Here is a 20,413-nt window from a genome sequence, read left to right on the forward strand (position 1 = left end):
CCTGCATGGGATTCTCTCTCCCTCTCCTTCTCTGCCCCTCACTCACTTGCGCGCGCGCGCTCTCTCTCTCTCTCTCTCTCTCTCTCTCAAATAAATTAGGGGCACTTGGCTGGTTCAATCAGTTAAGTGTCTAACTTCAGCTCTGGTTGTGATCTCACTGCTCATGGGTTCGAGTCCCGCATCAGGCTCTGTGCTGACAGCTAGCTGAGAGCCTGGAGCCTGCTTCAGATTCTGTGACTCTCTCTGTTCCTCCCCTACTCTCACTCTCTCTCTCTCTCTCTCTCAAATAAACATTAAAATTATTTTTTTTTAAGGTTGACACAGTGGAATAGAGAGCTGATGGATTTAACATCTTGCTGAAAGTGATTTATGGCAACATAATTAGCCTTCATTCTTTTGGTTTTGGCAAGCAAAAAATTTTATTTTTTGAAACTTCATAGACTAGAAAATGTGAAAATGTTTTAAAATACATGTCTTCTAAATGACAAAATCCAGTTTACTTGGGTTCTAAGACTTTTCCTTTTGCAGCACAAAAAATACTGTAGTTTAAACCTAAGTAGATAATATATTTTATTAGATTTAAACTACTCTTACAGTGTTTTCTGTATTGACAACTGTGACTATAGTTCAAGTGAAAAGAATAGATTTTTGGTTACTTAATAGATAAAATGATTTCTTTTTGTAAGGTCCCAATTTCATGTCAAGCATTTCTGTCATTGACAAAGGCCAGATACAAATGACAAAAGAATCATGAATAGCACCAGGCCAAAAGTAATTTGATTAAGTAAGGAATAATCTACTTAGGCAGTCTTCATCTTAAAGGTAAATATTTTGTCTATATAGTTTTTTTTAACAATACTTCTTTTTTGTTTTTTAATGTTTATTTATCTTTGAGAGATAGAGACAGAGCATGAGTTGCGGGGAGGAACAGAGAGAGAGGGAGACACAGAATGTGAAGCAGGCTCCAGGCTTTGAGCTGTCAGCACAGAGCCCGACGCGGGGCTCGGAACTCACAAACTAGGACATCATGACCTGAGCCAAAGTCCAATGCTTAACTGACTGAGCCACCCAGGTGCCCCTATTTTGTCTATATAGTTAGCATTAGATCTTTTTGAATAATCATTAAAATTTTCTTTTATGTAATGAATTCATAAACAGTTCAGGTTTCCATAATGTAGCATAAATACCCATGATTTTGAGGTTTCCTTATATCAATTAAAATGGAAGATTTCAAATTATTTTATTTTTTTATAATGTTTATTTTTGAGAGAGAGAGGGAGACACAGAATTGTAAGTAGGCTCCAGGCTCTGACCTGTCAGCACAGAGCCCAACACAGGGCTCAAACTCAGGAACCGTGAGCATGGCCTAAGCCAAAGTCAGGTGCTTAACCGACAGAGCCACCTAGGCACCCCTATTTTACCTTTTTTTAAATGTTTATTTCTGAGAGAGTAAGCAAGCATGAGCGGGAGGGGCAGAGAGAGAAAGGAAGACAGAGTTCGAAGCAGGCTCCTCGCTGATCAGTGCAGAGTTTGAACAGGGTTCGAACTCACGAACTGTAAGATGGTAACCTGAGGCAAAGTCAGATGCTTAACTGACTGAGCCGCCCAGGCACCCCCACTGTGTCAACTTCTAATTTGACTTCCTTCCCTTCCTGACCTATGCCCTGTATTTATTTACTTTAGGCAGCCTTTCAAGAATTTCTCAGATCAGGGTCCTCCTTTCCTTTGGCCCTTCTCATCCTGCCAATTCCCAATTCTAGAAGCATCCAACACCTGCACACTTTGCTCCCCCCATATTGCTGAGCACTGCTGGGGAGTGTTTTCAGAACTGCCCTTGTAGCCATTGCAAATTAACATGTTACAGCCTCCATAAGTTCTTTTATTTATTTATTTTTCTCTATTCCTGATGGAGATTTCACATTGGTCAATCTAATGTCCCCTGCTTCTCCACTCTTTTCCCAGTTAATGTAAGTTCTCCTAACTTTCCTCCTCTCTACTTCTTAAGTCTGTCTCAAGTTGTCTTCCTTTCATCTCAAGAAAAGTTGTTTGTACTCATGACATAGGCCAAGCAAGCTGTCCTGTTCTTGATTCCCTCCCTTTCTGCCTCTTGAGGGCCTTATTCAATCCTCTGCCTTAAGATTCAGCCTCAAGGTTTATCCATTAGCTCTTTTTTTTTTTAATGTTTATTCACGTATTTTGAGAGAGAGAGCAAGGGGGGGAAGGGGCAGAGAGACAGGGAGGGAGAGAATTCCAAGCAGAGTCCCACTGAGCCCAGTGCAGGGACTTGCACTCATGAACCTCGAGATCATGCCCTGAGCCAAAGTTGGATGCCCAACCGACTGAGCCACCCAGGTGCCCCACCCATTGGCTCTTTCTTAATCTGTGTATTGAGAAGGAAAGGGGGAAGGAAATGTACATATATGAAGTACCTATCAGGTACCAGATGATTTGTTTTTTTCTTCAAGCACTTGCCGAGCAGAGCCAGACCCTTGAGTACAGGTCAAAGTACATTGTTCTGGGCAGCTGGCCTCTCATTCTTTCTTTTTCTTTTTTTCTCTTTTAATTTTTTTTTAATGTTTATTTTTGAGGGAGAGAGAGACAGAGCATGAGTGGGGGAGGGGCAGAGAGTGAGGGAGAAACAGAATCTGAAACAGGGTGCAGGCTCTGAGCTGTCAGCACAGAGTCTAACGCAGGGCTCAAACACAGGAACTACGAGATCATGACCTGAGCTGAAGTCGGTCGCTTAACCGACTGAGCCACCCAGGCACCCCACTGGCCTCTCATTCTATATGCACATTTATATGTGTTTAAAGGTTTGGAAACCACTCGTGTATTGTAATAATATACACTCCAACCAGAGTTGTCTTTCGAAAGCATAAATGTGATGGTCGTTGCCATCTTTGAATCCTTAGTACCATCACCTATAAATTCCTTGGTATAATACATAAGACTTCCCAAAATTTTATCTCCAACCCACCATAACCATATTTCCTAACAGTTTACTCTGCCATAAAATAGTGCTCATTGTTGCTGACATCGTCTATTTTCATTTAATTCATTTAGAAATATTTCCTGAATGCTTACGTGCTAGATCCTTTGCTAGGTTTTGGAGATGTAAGAGTGATAAAGACACCATTCCATAACCCTGTGAATTTTCTGTGATGGAGGCTAGCAAGTAAATAGCCAACTATTAAACAGATTGTTACTGCTGTAATGGGTGGCACGGGGGGAAGGGGGAGTAATTACTTGTTTACTTATCTGCCTCTCCCATTGGATTGGAAACTCATTAAGGGCAAGGACTGTGACATATTCACCCCTGTATTCCCAGAAACACTTCATATTTTTTAAATGTTTATTTATTTTGATTGAAAGTGTGAGCGACTAGGGGAAGGGCAGAGAGAGAGGGAGGGAGAATTCCAAGCAGACTCTGCACTGCCAGCGCCCAGTGTGGGGCTCAAACTTATGAACTGTGAGATCATGACCTGAGCCAAAATCAAGAGTCGGACACTTAACTGAGCCACTCAGGTGCCCTGCACTTAATAGATATTTATGAATGAATAAATATACTTGAAACTAACCCCCCACCTCTCAAGGGTTCCATTAAAATAACATGTGAATGGGGAGCCTAGGTGGCTCAGTGAAGCATCTGACTCTTGACTTCAGCCCAGGTCATGATCTCACAGTTCCTGAGTTTGAGCCCAGCATCCGACTCTGCACTGATATGGAGCCTGCTTGGGATTCCCTCCCTCTCTCTCTCTCTCTCTCTCTCTCTCTCTCTGCTCCTCCCCACCTCAAAATAAATAAACTTTAAAAAAAAAAAAGTATTCATTTGAAAAGATATCATAAGCCTCAAATGTTAGCATTTATGTTAATGCGGTTCTACCTCGAATTCTTTCTCTAATGACTCTTATTCAATGTTCTGTTCACTTCTGAGAGGATTCTTAGACTGCTCACTGTTTTGTCCATGATTACCATTTCATCCAAAGCCTGACCTCAAATTCAGGTCCTGTAACTGCCTATTCACTTGAGCTTTGTGTTGTCACCTTGAAATAATGTAATTAAAACCAACTTATACATCCCTTCCTATCCCTCTACCAATTCAAACAATGGAATGGAACCACTTCTCTCCCTGCCTTTTCTGTCACAATCTTTATTCTTCAAGTGATCCAGGAGTGTGTTTTTGATTGATTTGCTCACGTCTCCTCTGTCTCTCCAGTCCTCCCAAGTCCTACAGATTTGTCCTTTAAGAGGTCTCTTATCTGACCCGTACTTTGCATTCTCCCTGTCATTAGAACAGGCTTTATTGCCATACATATAGGGCTGATATTTGGTGGTAAGAATACACAAAAGGACTCATCACAATGGACCCCACAATAATGTGAATTCAGATATAACCCAATTGGCATTTGGCTCCTTAAACCCCCACCATCTCCAGTCTGGCTAACCAGACTTTCTCTGGTTATTCCATTAACCTTACAGTAATGCAACCTCACATTTAATGTGGTTGAATATACCGGACCTTAACAAGTGGTAATGGCATGTTTTTACTGTGTACTGGCTGGTAAAAAAATATTAACAGCACAATAAGCAATAATATTAGCAAAATTTCTATGTTAACCCATTAGTTCAAGTTAATTCTGTAGAATGTTTTGTGACCATTGTTCAATGAGCATCTTTTCCTAGAGATGTCTGGGAAACATCTGTAGCACTAGCTGCTGTATTATGTGCATTCTTTATAAAACACTGTATCGTTAGGAGAATGACCAATTGATTATCCTTGAATTACACTTGTTACCGTATATAGAGAAAGAAAAACACATCTGATTACCTGAGAATTGGTTTAATGAATAGTGGCAGATATCTGGACCTCAGTGGGCGAGGTAGTACTAATGATGAGCTGCAAAAGTAATTTGTGAATCTTTCCGAAACTTGTAAGGTCACTTACCAGAAATTGCATTTAAAGTTTAGGTATTTATTTTGAGGTGGGGGGGGGGCATACAAGTGAGCAAGTGGGGGTGTGGGGGGGAGAGAGAGAGAATCCCAAGCAGGCTCTGCATGGTCATCACAGAGCCTGATGTGGGGCTCGAACCTACAAACTATGAGATCATGACCCAAGCCAAAGTCAGACGCTTAACCCACTGACCCCTAGAAGTTATAAAATGCGAATAGTTACACACTTGAAAAGTAAAAACTTTGAAGAGATTTAGTTGTAATAAATGATACTCTGATGTCAACACTGTATAAGAAAGAAATGATTTATTAAAGCTGACAGATTTTGGGTGTCTGGCTGGCTCAGTTTGTAGAACATGTGACTCTTGATCTTGGGGTTAGGAGTCCAAGCCCCATGTTGGACATAGAGATTTTTTTTTTATTAAAAATTAGGGGTGCTTGGGTGGATCAGTCGGTTAAGCATCTGACTTCAGCTCAAGTTATGATCTTGCCAATTTGTGGGTCCGAGCCACGCAGTAGGCTCTGTGCTGACAGCATGGAGCCTGAAGCCTGCTTCGGATTCTGTGTCTCCCTCTCTCTCTGACTCTCTCTGTCTCGCTCTTTCAAAAATAAACATTAAAAATTCATTTTTTTTAAGTTTACTTCTTTATTGAGAGAGAGAACAAGCAGGGAGGGTCGGGGGCGGGGGGGGGGGACAGATGATCTAAAGCAGGCTCTGTGCTGCTAGCATGGAGCCCAATGTGGAGCTTGAACCCATGAGCCATGAGATCATGACCTGAGCCAAAGTACAATGCTCAACAGACTGAGCCACTCAGGTGCCCCTAAAAAAAAATTGTTTTAATGTTTATGTATTTTTGAGAGAGACAGAGTACAAACAGGGGAGGAGCAGGTACCCATTAAAAAAAATTTTTTTAGGGGCACCTGGCTGGCTCAGTCAGTTAAGCATTGGACTTCGGCTCAGGTCATGATCTCGCGGTTCGTGAGTTCAAGCCCCGTGTCAGGCTCTGTGCTGATGGCTCAGACCCTGGAGCCTGTTTCAGATTCTGTGTCTCCCTCTCTCTCTGACCCTCCCCCGTTCATGCTCTGTCTCTCTCTGTCTCAAAAATAAATAAACGTTAAAAAAATTTAAAAAAAAAAAAAAATTTTTTTTAATTAAAATTTTTTTTAAAAACCTGACAGATTAAGGCAACCATAGAGAATTGAACATATAAGACTAGGTAAAGGAAACTGAAAATAAAGCAGGTCATTTAAAGAAATAATCATATGTTCTTTGAAACAAAGTAGTAATTCCAAGAGATAAACTCATAGATTTTCCAATAAGTTTTATGAAAATGTATTTGTGCTTTGATAATAGAATTGAATGTGTAGGGGGACCTGGGTGGCTCAGTTGGTTAAGTGTCCAACTTTGGCTCAGATCACCATCTCATGGTTCATGAGTTCAAGCCCCTCATCAGGCTCTGTGCTGACAGCTCAGAGCCTGGAGCCTGCTTCAGATTCTGTGTCTCAATCTCTCACTGCCCCTCCCCTGCTCATGTTCTGTCTCTCTCTCAAAGATAATTATTAAAAAAAAAAAGTTAAAAAAATAAAATAAAATAATTGAATGTGTAATTTATTTTAAGTTTTTTAAATTTATTGAATCCTAAGCTTGGCCAATTGAAGTTTGTAAAGTTCTGGATTGAAGATGAACAAAAATTAAAGAATAGCATTTGCTAAATGACTTAGCACTAAAGATATAAAATATATACAATTTAGACAGTTTTAGAAGGCTTAGAAAAAAATGGAATATAATTGTCAATAGTTCAGAGGAAACCAAGAGGATTCAGCACCATAAAGAATGTCACTAATACTAAGAAATTCTCAATTTAGGTGTGCCTGGGTGGCTCAGTCGGTTAAGTGGCCGACTTCGGCTCAGGTCATGATCTCGGCTCAGGTCATGATCTCGCGGTTCGTGGGTTCAAGCCCCGTGTCAGGCTCTGTGCTGACAGCTCAGAGCCTGAAGCCTGCTTCAGATTCTGTGGCTCCCTCTCTCTCTTCCCCTCCCCCACTTGCACTCTATCTCTCTTTGTCTCTCAAAAATGAATAAAACATTAAAAAAAATTTAGAAAAGAAATTCTCAATTCATTGAGACCACAAGTCACATATGCCTATGAATTTAATGAGGAAGTTGTTGAAAGAATTTATTGCCATTTACTGTGTTATATCATGGCTCCAACAGGGGTAACAATGAGCTACGTGACTGCTACAACAAATGAAAAATCAAACCAATAATTTCTTCCTGGCTTGGAATATATATATGCACAATTCATGTCACCTAACTTGTGTTCTTGGAATCCCTCTCTCATAGCTCATGCTGCACACAACTGCCAAATTAATCTTAATCATTTGCTTTCATTTTATGTCTCTGTTCAAAAATAATATCCTTTTTTTTTTATTTGAGAGAGAAAGAGAGTGTGTGCACCAGCAGGGGAGGGGAGGAAAGGGCAGAGAGAGAGAGAATATTAAGTGGGGTCCACGCTCAGTGTGGAGCCCAAGGTGGGGGGCTTGGTCCCTCAACCCTGGGATCATGACCTGAACCAAATCCAAGAGTTGGACGCTTAACCAAATGAGCCACCCAGGTGCCCCAAAACTCATATCCATATAGGTCAAACATTTCAGCCTCACAGTCCAAGCTCTCTATAATCAGCTTCTGGACTTATCTCCCACTATGCGTTTACTTAACCTGAGCCCGTCAATTTCATCCTCCCCCACCTACAAACATTATACACATTTCCACTTTATAATTTTTTTAGTGTTTATTTATTTTTGAGAGAGAGCACACAAGCGGGAGAGGGGCAGAGAGAGAGGGAGGCCAAGGATCTGAGGCAAGCCCCACACTGACAGCAGAGACATCAATGTGGGGCTAGAACTCACAAACTGTGAGATCATGACCTGAGCCAAGTCAAGAATCACACTTAACGGACTGAGCCACCCAGGCGCCCCCACATTCCCACTCTGAAGCCTGTACTCCTATGCTTGTAACTGAAATGTTCCTCTGCCACCCATTAAATTTGTTCTATGTCCAAATTCCAACTTAAAGTTGTATTCCCCTGCCAAAAACTTTGCAAGCCAAAATGGCTTTCTGATAAATAATAATAGTAATGATAAAACATGAAATAAACTACTCCCTCCACCCAGATAGAAAACGAGTAAGAGAATGGGCTAAGTATTTAGTAGAGACCTTACAAAGTAAAGCTTAAATGTGGTCTTTGGGTGACTGAGGTAATTAAAAGGTATAGGACTAACTCAATAAAGGGTCTCTTTGTTATTCTCAGCCTACCTGTTGCTCACAGATAGTAAGGGGCTGACTGCATTGTAAGCCAACTGGAAAACATTTCTTTAGTAGGAATTTATGACAGTGATTCTCCAACTTGAATAATGTACCATCTCCTTTAAAAGAAAAACAAAAACAAAAGGCAAACCAATGAAAAACAAACAAAAAACTAAATAAAAGAAAAACAATTATCCTGGGCCTCTACTGTTGACCTAGGTTACTTTTGTTATACTGTTACATATGTAAAACAAAGCATAAACTAGCTATAGGGGAGGCCTTTATTGTTGTTTTTGGAATTCAATCATTTATTTATTTGGGGGTTTTTTGTTTTGTTTTTTTTGAGAGAGAGCACACACACTAGTGAGTGGGGAAGGGGGCAGAGGGGGGCGGGGGGGTAACAGAGGATCCAAAGGGGGCTCTGCACTGACAGCAGAGAACACCATGCAGGGCTTGAACTCATGAATTGCGAGATCATGACCTGAGCCAACATTGGAGGCTTAACTGACTGAGCCACCCAGGCGTCCCATTGATTTATTTTTAAGTAGGTGTCAAGCCCCAGCAGGGAGCCCAACATAGGGCTTGAACTCATTACCCTGAGATCAAGACCTGAGCTGAGCGGTGTCTGGGTGGCTCAGTTGGTTGAGCATCCAACTTCAGCTCAGGTCATGATCTCAGGGTTCATGAGTTCAAGCCCCACATCAGGCTCACCGCTGTCAGCACAGATCCTGTTCCCCTCTCTCTCTACCCCTATCCCACTCACGCTGTCTCTCTCAAAAATAAATTTAAAAAAACAAACAAACATAAAAAAACAAAAAACCTGAGCTGAGATCAAGAGTCAGGAGCCCAACCGACTGAGCCACCTGGGTACCCCTCAATCCATTTATTTAAATGTATACTGTACATAACTTACAAGTCCTCACTTCTGGCACTCTGCCAGAACTTTTCTGGGAAAGCCACCTCCTTCCTTGATCGTATTTTCTACAGGTAACGTGAAGCCACTGGCCACTGTCTGTGCTTTGATGGTTATAGCTGACAAGCACCTGTTTGTTGGTCTCCAAGTGCTGGGCAGAGCCAGTGGAGGTCCTGCCAGCAGTGCCTCCGAGGAGGGAGTTAGACACAGGGATAAAACTGTAGCAGTTGCACATGGCCACGGCAACCCTCTCCCACCCTAATTCTTCCTCATCATGTTTGTTTCCTTTTGGCAAACTACTGCTCCACAGTTGGATATAGCCAAAGCGTCCTGCCTTCCAGTACAGAAGCCAAAGGGTCCCAGGGGGCTGCTATGTCCTTCCTCTTACTGTCCTGCTACGGCCAAAGGGTAATGCACGACCTACTCCTGGCCAGTTGGATTCTGTCTCCAGGGGGATTCTTGAGTGGAAAAAACTGTTGGAATACACTCATCTGGCAGCAGACTCTGACCAAATGACTAAACAGTACTTGCCATTACAGTTCTTTTCTGGTTCTTCTATCTTGGTTATTTATCCAGAACCTAAACCTCAACCTAGTGCTTCCTTCAAGCAATTCCCTTTGTTCTTTTTTTTTTTTTTAATGTTTATTTATTTATTTTTGAGAAGGAGTGAGCAGGGGAGAGGCAGAGAGACAGGGAGGCAGAATCCCATGCAGGCTCTGTGCCATCAATGCAGAGCCCCACGTGGGGCTCGAACTCACGAACTGTGAGATGGTGACCTGAGCCAAAACCAAGAGTCCCATGCTTAACCAACGGAGTCACTCAGGCACCCCTCCCTTTGTTCTTAAGGTAAGCTGATATTCAAGTTATAGAAACAGAAAAACAAGACACCACGTAGCTTAAGAGATTGTACAAGAAATTGCCATTGTATGAAAAAGCATGGCATAAAAGAAAAATATTGACTAAATTATCCCGAGTGGAAGTGAGGAACAGAAACTGGGAAATAGGAGTAACAAGAGAGATTTTTCACTGTACACCCATGTATGACTTTTGACTTTTGAAGCATGTGAATGTATTATCAATTCAAATATTAAAAATCTTACAAGTCATGAAAGCACCAATAAACAAGAAATATTAGCAATAAAATAATTTTTAAAAGCTGGCTACTTACATTAGGTGTTTGGGGAAGACCTCTCTGAGGAAGTAGCATTTAAGCTGAGTTCTGAATGACAAGAAATTAGCCATACTATAATCCTGGTGCAGAGCAATCGAAGCAAAAGGAGTACAAAGGTCTTAAGGTGAGAAAGACCTTTGCCAGTATGTACAAGATAACGTAGGAGCCAGATCACGAAGGACCTTGTAAACCAGAGTAAGGGTTTTAGCTTTTTTCTTTAAGATTTTATTTTATTATTTTTTTAACGAACTTTAATTCACTTTATTTTTTTTAATGTTTATTTTTGAGAGAGAGAGCATGTACGAGTACAAGCAGGGGTGGGCCAGACAGAGAGGGAGACACAGAATCCGAAGCAGGCTCCAGGCTCTGAGCTGTCAGCACAGAGCCTGACGCGGGGCTCAAACCCACAAACTGTGAGATCATGACCTGAGCCAAAGTCGGATGCCTACCAACTGAGCAACCCAGGTGCCCCTCACTGCATTTGTCTAGTATAGAACTATGTGGTGGCCATAGCTGGAGCCTGGGTCCTCCACACAGAGACTCTGGTATGGGTCTTTACAAGATGGTCATTGAATTCCTGATAGGGAGACTTGAAGAACACAGTCTCTTTCCAGAGGCCAGGGGTGAGATAGCTGTAGGTCTTGGACATGGCATCAAAAGAGGCCTTGGCTGGAAAAGGGAAAACAGCAGGAGGGGGGTGGTGGATTCATCTGACACAACGCTCCCGATGCATATAGAAGCTGTTGTAATCCTAGGAACAGAGGCCACTCGGGCTGGTCTGAAGTGCATTAGGAGGGCCTGTCTCTCTCTCTGAAAATACACCAACCACACACTGAGTATGATTAAGTGGAGTCGAGAGAGGTAAGATTTTATTTTTAAGTGATCTCTACACCCAACATGGGGCTTGAACTTTCAACCCCGGGATCAAGAGTCGCACGCGTGCTCTACCGACTGAGGCAGCCAGGTGCCTCAGGATGTTAGCTTTTCATCTAAATGCAACTGGGCAGCCAATAGAGGATTTCAAGAAAGAGAGGAACTATATTTAATTTACATTTATAAAAGACCGTTCTGGCATCTGAATAGATGATGAATTCATAGATGGCTATAGAGGACATAAGGAGACCCCTGAGAACAGTGTCAGAGTATCCCATGAGAGACAATGGTAGCTAAAACAAGGGTGGGAGCAGGGCACACAGTGCGAAGAGGTCAAGCTGGGGTGAGTTTAAGTGGAATTAACAGGAATTACCGGTGGATAGCATGTAGAGTTAATGAAAAGAGGAATCACGGATGATCACCGGATTTTTAAAGAAACCGAGTAGATAGCGGTACCGTAACTTGGATTTAGGAAGACAGAGGAGGAACAGCATTTTGGGGGGGAAATTAGAGATGCCTATGCGCTATCCGAGAAGAGATGTCAAGAAGGCACTTGCATGCACAAGGCAAGAGAGAGTTCACAGGAGAGATCAAGCAAGGCAGGAAGTTGGAATTGTGTCACTGACATGCAGACGATGTATAGAGCCGTGGGACTGAATGAGCTCACCTAGGCAGAGTGGGTTCTGCACCGATCCCTGGACACTCCACTCTTAGGGATAGACGTATCTTTTGAAACTGCTCTTTTGATTCACACACCATACAATTCAGTGGGTCTTATTATATTCATGGAGTTATGTAACCATCCCCACAATCTAATTTTAGGACATTTTTGCTTCCCTGAAAGAAACCCCATCCGTGTTACGATTCGCTCTTCATTTTCCGTCCACTTCACTTCCCAGACCCCACCCTGGCCAGCCACAAATCTGTCTTCTGTCTGTAGGTTCACCTGTCCTGGACATTTCATATAAGTGGAATCATACAATGTATTACATAGTTCTCGTGACTGGCTTTGCTCACTTAACGTGGTGTTTTCAAGGTTCATCCGTGTTGTATCACAATTTCATTTCTTTTTAAGTCTGAATAACAGTCTATCATATAGATATACCACATGTTGTTTATCCGCTTGTCAATTGATGGGCATTTGTGTAGTTCCTACTTTTTGGCTCTTATGAGTAATGTTGCTAGGAACATTTGCATATAAGTTTTTGTGTGGGTGTATTTTTTCATTTCTTTTGGATAATGTTCCCCCAAAACTCATATTTCGAAGCCTCAACCTCCATTATTTTGTATTTGGAGATAGGGTCTTTATGGAAGTAACTAAGCTGAATGAGGTCATAAGGGTGGGGACCTTCCAACAGGATTAGTGTCCTTGTAAGAAGAGACAGAGAGAACTATTTTCTCTCTTTATGTCATGTGAGGACACAGTGAGAAGACAGCCATCTGCAAGCCAGGAAAGAGGTTCTCACCAGGAATCAAACTGGCTGGCACCTTAACCTTGGACTTGAGCCTTCAGAACTGTGAGAAAATAAACTTCTGTTGTTTAAGCCACTCAGTTTGTGGTATTTTGTTATAGCAGCTCAAGCCAACAGTGACAGGTAAATCCTAGAAGTGGCATTGCTAACTCATATGGTGACCTTGTTTTACATTTTGAGAAGGGACTATATACTTAAGATATACTCCCTCAGATGTACAAAATGTATACAAAAGTATATATATATATATATATATATATATTTTTTTTTTTTTTTTTAATGTTTTTCTTTAGTTTTGAGAGAGAGAGATGGAGTACAAGCAGGGGAGGGGCAGAGAGAGAAGGGAGGCACACAATCCAAAGCAGGCTCCAGGCTCCAAGCTGTCACCACAGAGCCCGATGCAGGGCTTGAACCCATGAACTGTGATATCATGACCTGAGCCAACGTCGGTCACTTAACCAACTGAGCCACCTAGGCGCCCCTATAAAAGTATATTTATTGCAGCAGCATTTATAATAGAAAAAAGTTGATTAAATCACATTCTGTGATTGAGTGGAGCAAAACTGTATACTATCAGGACATATAGACGTAGATATAGATATTTACAGATACAGATATTAACAAAATACTTTTTGTGAGATACTTGTGTTCTTCCACCTCTATTTTTTCCATCCTTACTTCCAAAAAGGTACCCATGCCATTTTGCGCTTTTTCACCTCTGGGAAGTATTATGATTCTAAGACTAAAATAAATTTCTTGCAAGATACTTCCTTTTCTGAATTAATCTTCCTGAAACCTGAGCCTGTTGATGAGGTCAGTCTAGGTGTCCGGGAAGAAGGGTACGGAAAAAAGGAGCGGTGACTTTCAGGGCAAAGAGAAAAGAAGAGAGGAGAGATTCTGGGAAGGGAGCGAAAACCAGAAGTTCCCATGATTGTGGGTAACGTTCCTGGGGATGAGCAAGACTCGAGAGAGGATGGACCAGACAGTAACATCCCCACTCCCTTCCGCATGAATTTTTTGAGGACACATTCAATCCACTACCCCAAGGGAAATGCAAAAAAAAATATCCACGCAAAACCTCGTACACAAATGTTCATAGCAACATTCCCATGGCAAGGAAGCAGAAACATGTCAGACTTTGAAGGATCTTTGTCAGCTTTAACAATAAAGCTGTCAACAGTGTCTAGGAAGCTTGGAGATGAGACGCCCTCAGGCGCCTCTTAAATCTAAAAGCTGGGAAAGTGGTCCCAAGTCTGCCTGAGATGAATTTTTCTGCTAGTGTTCATTCTTTTTTCAGTTTGGGAGAATACTACAAGGAAAGTAAAAGAAATAAAGAGGCTAAAAATATCGAAATAACACTGAGAATGTAAGGGCTCTGTTAGGTGCCTCAGTCAACTTTGGCTCAGGTCATGATCTCACGGCTGGCTGCTTGTGAGTTCGAGCCCTACGTCGGGCTCTGTGCTGACAGCTCAGAGCCTGGAGCCTGCTTTGGATTCTGTGTCTCCTTCTCTCTCTGCCCCTCTCCCGCTTGCACTTTCTCTCTCTCTCTCTCTCCCCCCTCTCTTTCTCAAAAATAAATAAACATTAATTTTTTTTTTTTTTAAAAGGAAGGGCTCTGTTAGTGGATGAGAGATTCCAGAATACAGACAGCAGATTACTGACTGATGAAAGCCGTGCAGATAAAGCCATAGCTAAATATATGCAGAGAAGTGGCTGTGGCTGACACAGGATCCAACAGGCTCAGTAAAGCCATATGCAGAATAATGCCCCCACCAAAGATGTCCCTGTCCCCATCCCCAGAACTGTAAATATGGTAGGTATACAGCAAAGGGCACGAAGGCTGCAGACGAAATTAAGTTGCTAATCAGATGACCCTGACACAGGGAGATTATCCTGAACGGTCCAGGTGGACCAATGTAATTTCAAGAATTTTTCTAAGTGGAAGAAGGAGGCAGAAGGGGAGAGTCAAAGAAAATGTGAGACTACAAACAAAGTCAGAGTGATGTGGAATGGACTCAACCCACCATTTCTGACTGTGTAGATGAAGGAAGGGGACCATGAGCCATGGAATACAGGTGGCCCCTAGAAACCAGAAAAGGCAAGGAAACAGATTCTTGCCTGGAGCCTCCAGATAGCAACACAGCCCTGCTGACACCTTGCTTTTAGCCCGGTGAGAAGTGTTGTACTTCTTCAGACCTGTAAGATAATAAATATATGTGGTTTTAAGCCACTAAGATTGTGATAATCTGTTAGAGCAGCAATAGGAAACTAACTGGAACAGTGCTATACTTGTCAACACAGAGGTTTGAAGGGATAAATATGGATGAAAACAGAAATTAATTGATGGTCTGTAAACAAAAGGATGAACAACCCCCGCCCCCCGCCACTACCTCCTTCTTGTGCCAGTAGGGAAACTAAATCATCATTGCCAGGTATATGTCCTCAAGCAAAAGAGGAAGACATCTTCTCTAGAGAACTAGAAGTCAGTTTCCGGGGTGAATTTGGGCAACTAGCAGACATGCTGGTGTCAAAGAGCCACACTCTTCTACTGGGCATTTGAGAGCCTTCCGGAAGTTTGATGGCTGTTCCCTTCCCATTCACGTGACAATGAGACTTACCATCAGGCAGCCCTGATCACAGGAGCTGAGCTCCCATTTGCTCCCATTTAGCGTTTCTACTGCCTCGTTCTGTAATATAAATGGACAGCTGGAAACTCCCACATTTATGGAGTACCTGCTGTATTAACAGAGAAAACCGAGGTTAAAAAAGAAGCAACAAGAAAACAAGAAAATATAGAAAAATTTAACTTAGACGGGACAGGAATAATTAAGGGAACACAGAAAACCTTAAAATAAGACAAACCATAACCTTAAATAGTATCATTGGAGAGATTTGAGAAGATATCGAATTGAATCTATGCCTGATGTTGTTTACCTACCCAGAAATCATTTCCTTGCTTTTTTCTTGTGGTAAGAACCTTGATACTTTCTCCCTGTTTCATGGCCATGTGCTTCCAGGGAGGCAGAATTCTCTCTTCCTCTGAGGCGGTCAGACTTTTTTCTCTAAAGGCCTTCTAAGTGATGGGATGAGGCCCACCCACATTATGGAAGGCAATCTGGTTTGCCCAAAGTGTACTGATTCAACGGTTTATCTCATCTAAAACACTCCTTCACAGCAATTTCTAGACGAGTGTTTGACCAAATATCTGGGTGTAGACTCAACTTTCATGCTGTCTACTTAGACACTAATGAAATCAAATATGTCTCCTGGTATTTAGTGGGTTTACCTGACCTTGATCTTCTATCAAGTTACCCCATAACTCCAAATGATTTCTGTATTAAAATAGTTGTCAGCCTTCCAATAACAAAAATCAAGAAAGTAGATGTAGACACAGAGAGAGTAGGCAGCACAAGAAGAACGATAGGCAAAGATAGATAATCACGGAGGGAGCAATCAAAGCAGTAAGAACTCCTTTACTTTACGGAAGGAAGAAGAGACTAGAAGAATTCTTTGGAGTTCTTTGGGCACTTGGGTGGCTGACTGGGTTAAGTGTCTGTCAGGCTTAGGTCATGATCTCACGGTTCGAGTTTGAGCCCCACCGTGGGCTCTGTACTGACATCACAGAGCCTGCTTCAGATCCCCTATCTCCCCCCGCCCCCCCCCCCCCCCACTCCCCTGCTTGCATGCTCTCTTTCTCGGTCTCTCTCTCTCTCAAAGATAAATAAACCTTAAAAACAAAATAAAAGTGTCCTCCAACTTTCATGAGTCTAAGAACCTTGTTCACAATAGTGATAAGGTTCATTCAAAAGCAAGCCTATAGTCTAACAAAGGTTTATTTAGTTGCTGAAACAAGTAAGACCACACACACAGCAGAGGGGCAGGATGTCTAACTTAAAAAAAAAAAAAAAAAAAAAAAAAAAAAAGGCAGAGGCAGGGGAAGAGACTGTGATAGCATAGGATTGGGTGCAGTATAGGTAAGAATTAAGCAGGCTCTGGTCTGGGCTATGAAACAGACTCTAAGGTCTGGAACTCTTGAAAACTACAAAGTTAAAATAAACGTGGAATGTTGTATCTGAAAACCCCTTATTTGAAGCTCTATACCTGGACTGGAAAAGTGCCAAAATGATCCACATGGCTCAGCTCTGCCAGGCAGGAGAGGGATGTTCCATTCTCACTGATAGGATTTCAAACAACAAACTTCTGAGAGTTCTGTTTTAGGGAGCAAGGTTTTTCATCCCATGTCCTTTCATTAATCAACAAAAGCAGTTGTTTACAGATTCACAATGGATATCTCTCTATGTACTGAAATTCTTCTCAACTTTAACAGTCAGCATGAATGCTACCTCCCTCAGTTGTTATTCAATTTCCCCTTGTGCGGGGGGGGGGGGGGGGGGGGGGGGATAAAGGCTTCTTATTTTCAACCAATGATACCAACACCACAGCTATGTGTGCTTTAATCATGTACCAGACCCCATTGCTCAATGTTTATTTGTGTCACCTCATTTGATCCTCATAACAAACCACTGAGCTAATTACATAGAAACCTGACGCTTAGAAATTAACAAACGTATGGAATTTGCTTTTTCTATGATTGCACTTACTTTCATTCTGCCTATTTTACCTGGTTGATTATTATTATTATTCTCTTAGTTTTTGAGGCATCAACACTATCTTCTTATCTGTGACCACACGCCTCCGACTTGGTAGACTCTCAATAAACATGGAAGTGAATCACAAGTAGGCTGGAACATGTACGTTCATTGGCTTGTTCTGCAGTCCTGAGTTTAGAGGAATCACCGGGCCAGCACAGGGGCGGGGAGCTTGCCCAGGTTTGGGTGGGTGGGCCAAACCTCCGACTCCGAAGCCCCTGGCTCGCTATAGCCACGCCTAAGCTCCAGCAGCCACCGCCCACCCAGCGGAGGTGGGACTTCCTGTCTCCCTAAGGAAGCACTTCCGGCCAGGACCGGAAGCTCCGCTGCTGCCTGGCGCGTGCGAGGGTCGGTGTCCGGACCCCCCGGGCTCTCTGCCTGCAGGTGAGCTTCGGAGGGGCTGAGGGGCTGCGGGAGCCAAGCGTTCGTGGCCGGCCAGTGGCCGGTGCGTCACCCTGCAATGCTTCGGTCCTTTAGTCCTTTCCTAGAAACTTCTTAGGTGGTCAGGAGTCGGGCGTTGCCTGCTCCCTGCCGCCTCGACCAGACCCAGGCGCGCCGGCTGTAGGGAGTCCGGGCCGGCGAGCGGGCCAGGAAGCCGCACTGGCAGCGCCGTCCATCCCTTTACCGGGAAGCCTTACTGGCGGATCACTTTGGACGAGGTGAAATAGGTCAGGTTAGAGAAACAGCCCTGAAGTTCCGAATCATTTAACATTTGTGGACGAGGAGGAATAACGTGTGGTAGGTGGAGAACATTTAACATTTTGAAATAGTGTTTACTACCAACTGCGGACTGTTCCGAGTTGTGGGTGGGTGCACATGAGGGTGCGACATCCCTGTCCCCAAAGAAACAACAGTCTCGTTGGAAGACAGGGTTCACAAATGCCAGACGGTTAAGGTAGAGACGGGGGAGATAAAGATGAAGGGAGCAGACTTGTTTGACATTAACCTAGCCAAGGCCGCTGTCATTTGATATTTGTCTCAGCATCGTTTTAGTTTTAACCTTTCTGTATGCTTTTAGAAACAGCTGTCGCTGGGGATTTTTAAAAATCCACGGCAACAGTCTCTGCCTTTTGACAGGCAGGTTTTTGTACTTATTCATTGTCATTACCGAGACATTTGTTCAGGCCCAAACTTTTGGAGCCATCCATGACTCATCTCTTTCACACACCACACGTACGATCTGCCAGCAGATTGTATGGACTTCACCTTCGGAATCTGTCCGGACTCCCAGTCCCTTCTCACCCAGACTACTGCATAGCCACCTAACTAATCTGCTTTTTCTTCTTTCAGTCTTTTTTCATTACAGCATCTAGAGTGATCCTCCTAAAAAAAAAAAAAAAAAAAAAAAAATCAAATTTTTGCCCTCCTCTAAGAAATCCTCCATGGACTACTGGGGTGCCCGGGTGGCTCAATTTGTTAAGCCTCCGACTCTTGATCTCAGCTCAGGTGTTGATTTCAGAGTGGTGGGTTCAGGCTCCCCACTGGGTGTGAGGGCTACTTAAAAAAGAAACAGAAAAAGAAAAAAAAAAAATCCTCCAAAGAATGCCCATTTCATTCAAGAGTAAAAGCCGAAGCTGGTAGAGTGACCCCCAGAGTCCTGTATGATCCCCTCCTGTTTTACCTCTGATCTCTCTTGCTACTTCTCAAGACTCCTCAAGCACATCCCAACCTCAGGATATTTGCACTTGGGGTTCTTTTGCCTGGAAGTCTCTCCAGTCCCTCCGTCTGTCTATATGGTTCAGACCCTTACCTCCCTTCTCGTTTTTGGAATTTTACCTTGTCAGTGAGGTCTTCTCTGACATATCCTTCCCTTACATCTCCGTTGCCCTCTTTGTCGTTGTGCTTCCCATTCATTACATGACATGCCATGTGGTTTATTCATTTATCTGGCTTACTATGTTCCCCCCACTAGGATAGAAGCTTCATGAGGGCAGATATTTTTGTTTTGTTTACTGCTGTATTCCTGGTGCCTAAAACAGTATCTGGCTTTCAATAGGCTTCCCATAATATAACAGTTGAATGAATGGATTTGGACCTTTTCTACCATTTTATACTTTGTACTTTCTGTGCTTTTTTTCTCTTCCTTTCTTGACTTTTTTTGGATTGAGATTGGATTTTGTTGTGTTTTCTCTCTTCATATTTTCTACTTCTTTGGAAGATACATTACTCTGTTCTTATACCAGTTAACCTTTTTTTTTTTTTTTAAGGAAGAATTATTTTTTATTTATTTTATTTATTATTTTTTAATGTTCATTTACTTTTGAGAGAGACAGAGCATGAGCAGGGGAGGGGCAGAGAGAGAGGGAGACACAGAATCCAAAGCAGGCCCCAGGCTCTGAGCTGTAGGCACAGAGCCCAATGCGGGGCTTGTGTCTCAGACCTTGAGATCATGACCTGAGCCAAAGTCGGATGCTTAACTGACTGAGCCACCCAGGTGCCCTGGTTAACCTTTTAAATTTAATTTTGAATTTCACTATGAATACTTGATTGAATCTAATTCAATCTTAATTGAAATTTTTTAATGTTTATCTTTGAGAGAGTGTGAGCAGGGGAGGGGCAGAGAGAGGGAGACACAGAATCCGTAGCAGGCTCCAGGCTCCCAAGCTGTCAGCACAGAGTCCCACACCGGGCTTGAACTCACAGACTGGGGCTTGAACTTACAGGCTGTGAGATCATGACCTGAGCTGAAGTCAGATGCTTAACCGACTGAGCCACCCAGGCATCCCAGTCTTAATTGAATCTCAACCCTGCAGAACAATATTGTTTTTACCTTTAAGTTACGGATTTAAACAGACTTCTTGGATCATCTCAATTCTTAATTATTTTTGTAAGATGTGAATGTTCAACAATAAAACTAGAGTTGTTACCATTTTCTGGTGGTTTTGTTTTTTTCTTTTTGATTGATTAAAGTCAGTTTATCATATACTTTAGTAGAATATTTGTTGTATGCTTAGCACCTCAAAGTTTATTTAAAAAGTTTATGGTACTTTCCCTACCTTACCCTTTTGTTGGGAAATATGCAACAATGCATTGTCTCTAATGGAGAGTACGTTAAAAAATAATAAGGTAGACATATTA

The 20,413-nt window shown here is 42.5% G+C and overlaps 1 protein-coding gene and 1 non-coding gene across 3 annotated transcripts in view; one reads left to right on the plus strand and one right to left on the minus strand.

The window, feature by feature from the left end:
• The window catches only part of TBCE (tubulin folding cofactor E), a 622,247-nt gene that overhangs the window by 512,516 nt on the left and 89,318 nt on the right, over positions 1-20,413 (plus strand). Inside the window, exon 1 of one of the 2 annotated variants that reach the window (XM_078434211.2) lies at positions 17,643-17,719. The exons of the other annotated variant lie outside the window; for it this stretch is intronic. The gene's annotated coding sequence lies outside the window, so the exon portion shown is untranslated. Of the gene's footprint in view, positions 1-17,642; positions 17,720-20,413 lie in introns of those variants that run through there. 2 annotated transcript variants of the gene reach the window in all.
• LOC132685680 (small nucleolar RNA SNORA64/SNORA10 family) lies at positions 11,080-11,203 on the minus strand. Its single transcript, XR_009613265.1, has one exon. It is a non-coding gene; the product is annotated as a small nucleolar RNA SNORA64/SNORA10 family (small nucleolar RNA).

This window comes from Panthera onca, chromosome D2, assembly GCF_046562875.1.
Source record: "Panthera onca isolate mPanOnc1 chromosome D2, mPanOnc1 haplotype 2, whole genome shotgun sequence".
Lineage (NCBI taxonomy): Eukaryota > Metazoa > Chordata > Mammalia > Carnivora > Felidae > Panthera > Panthera onca.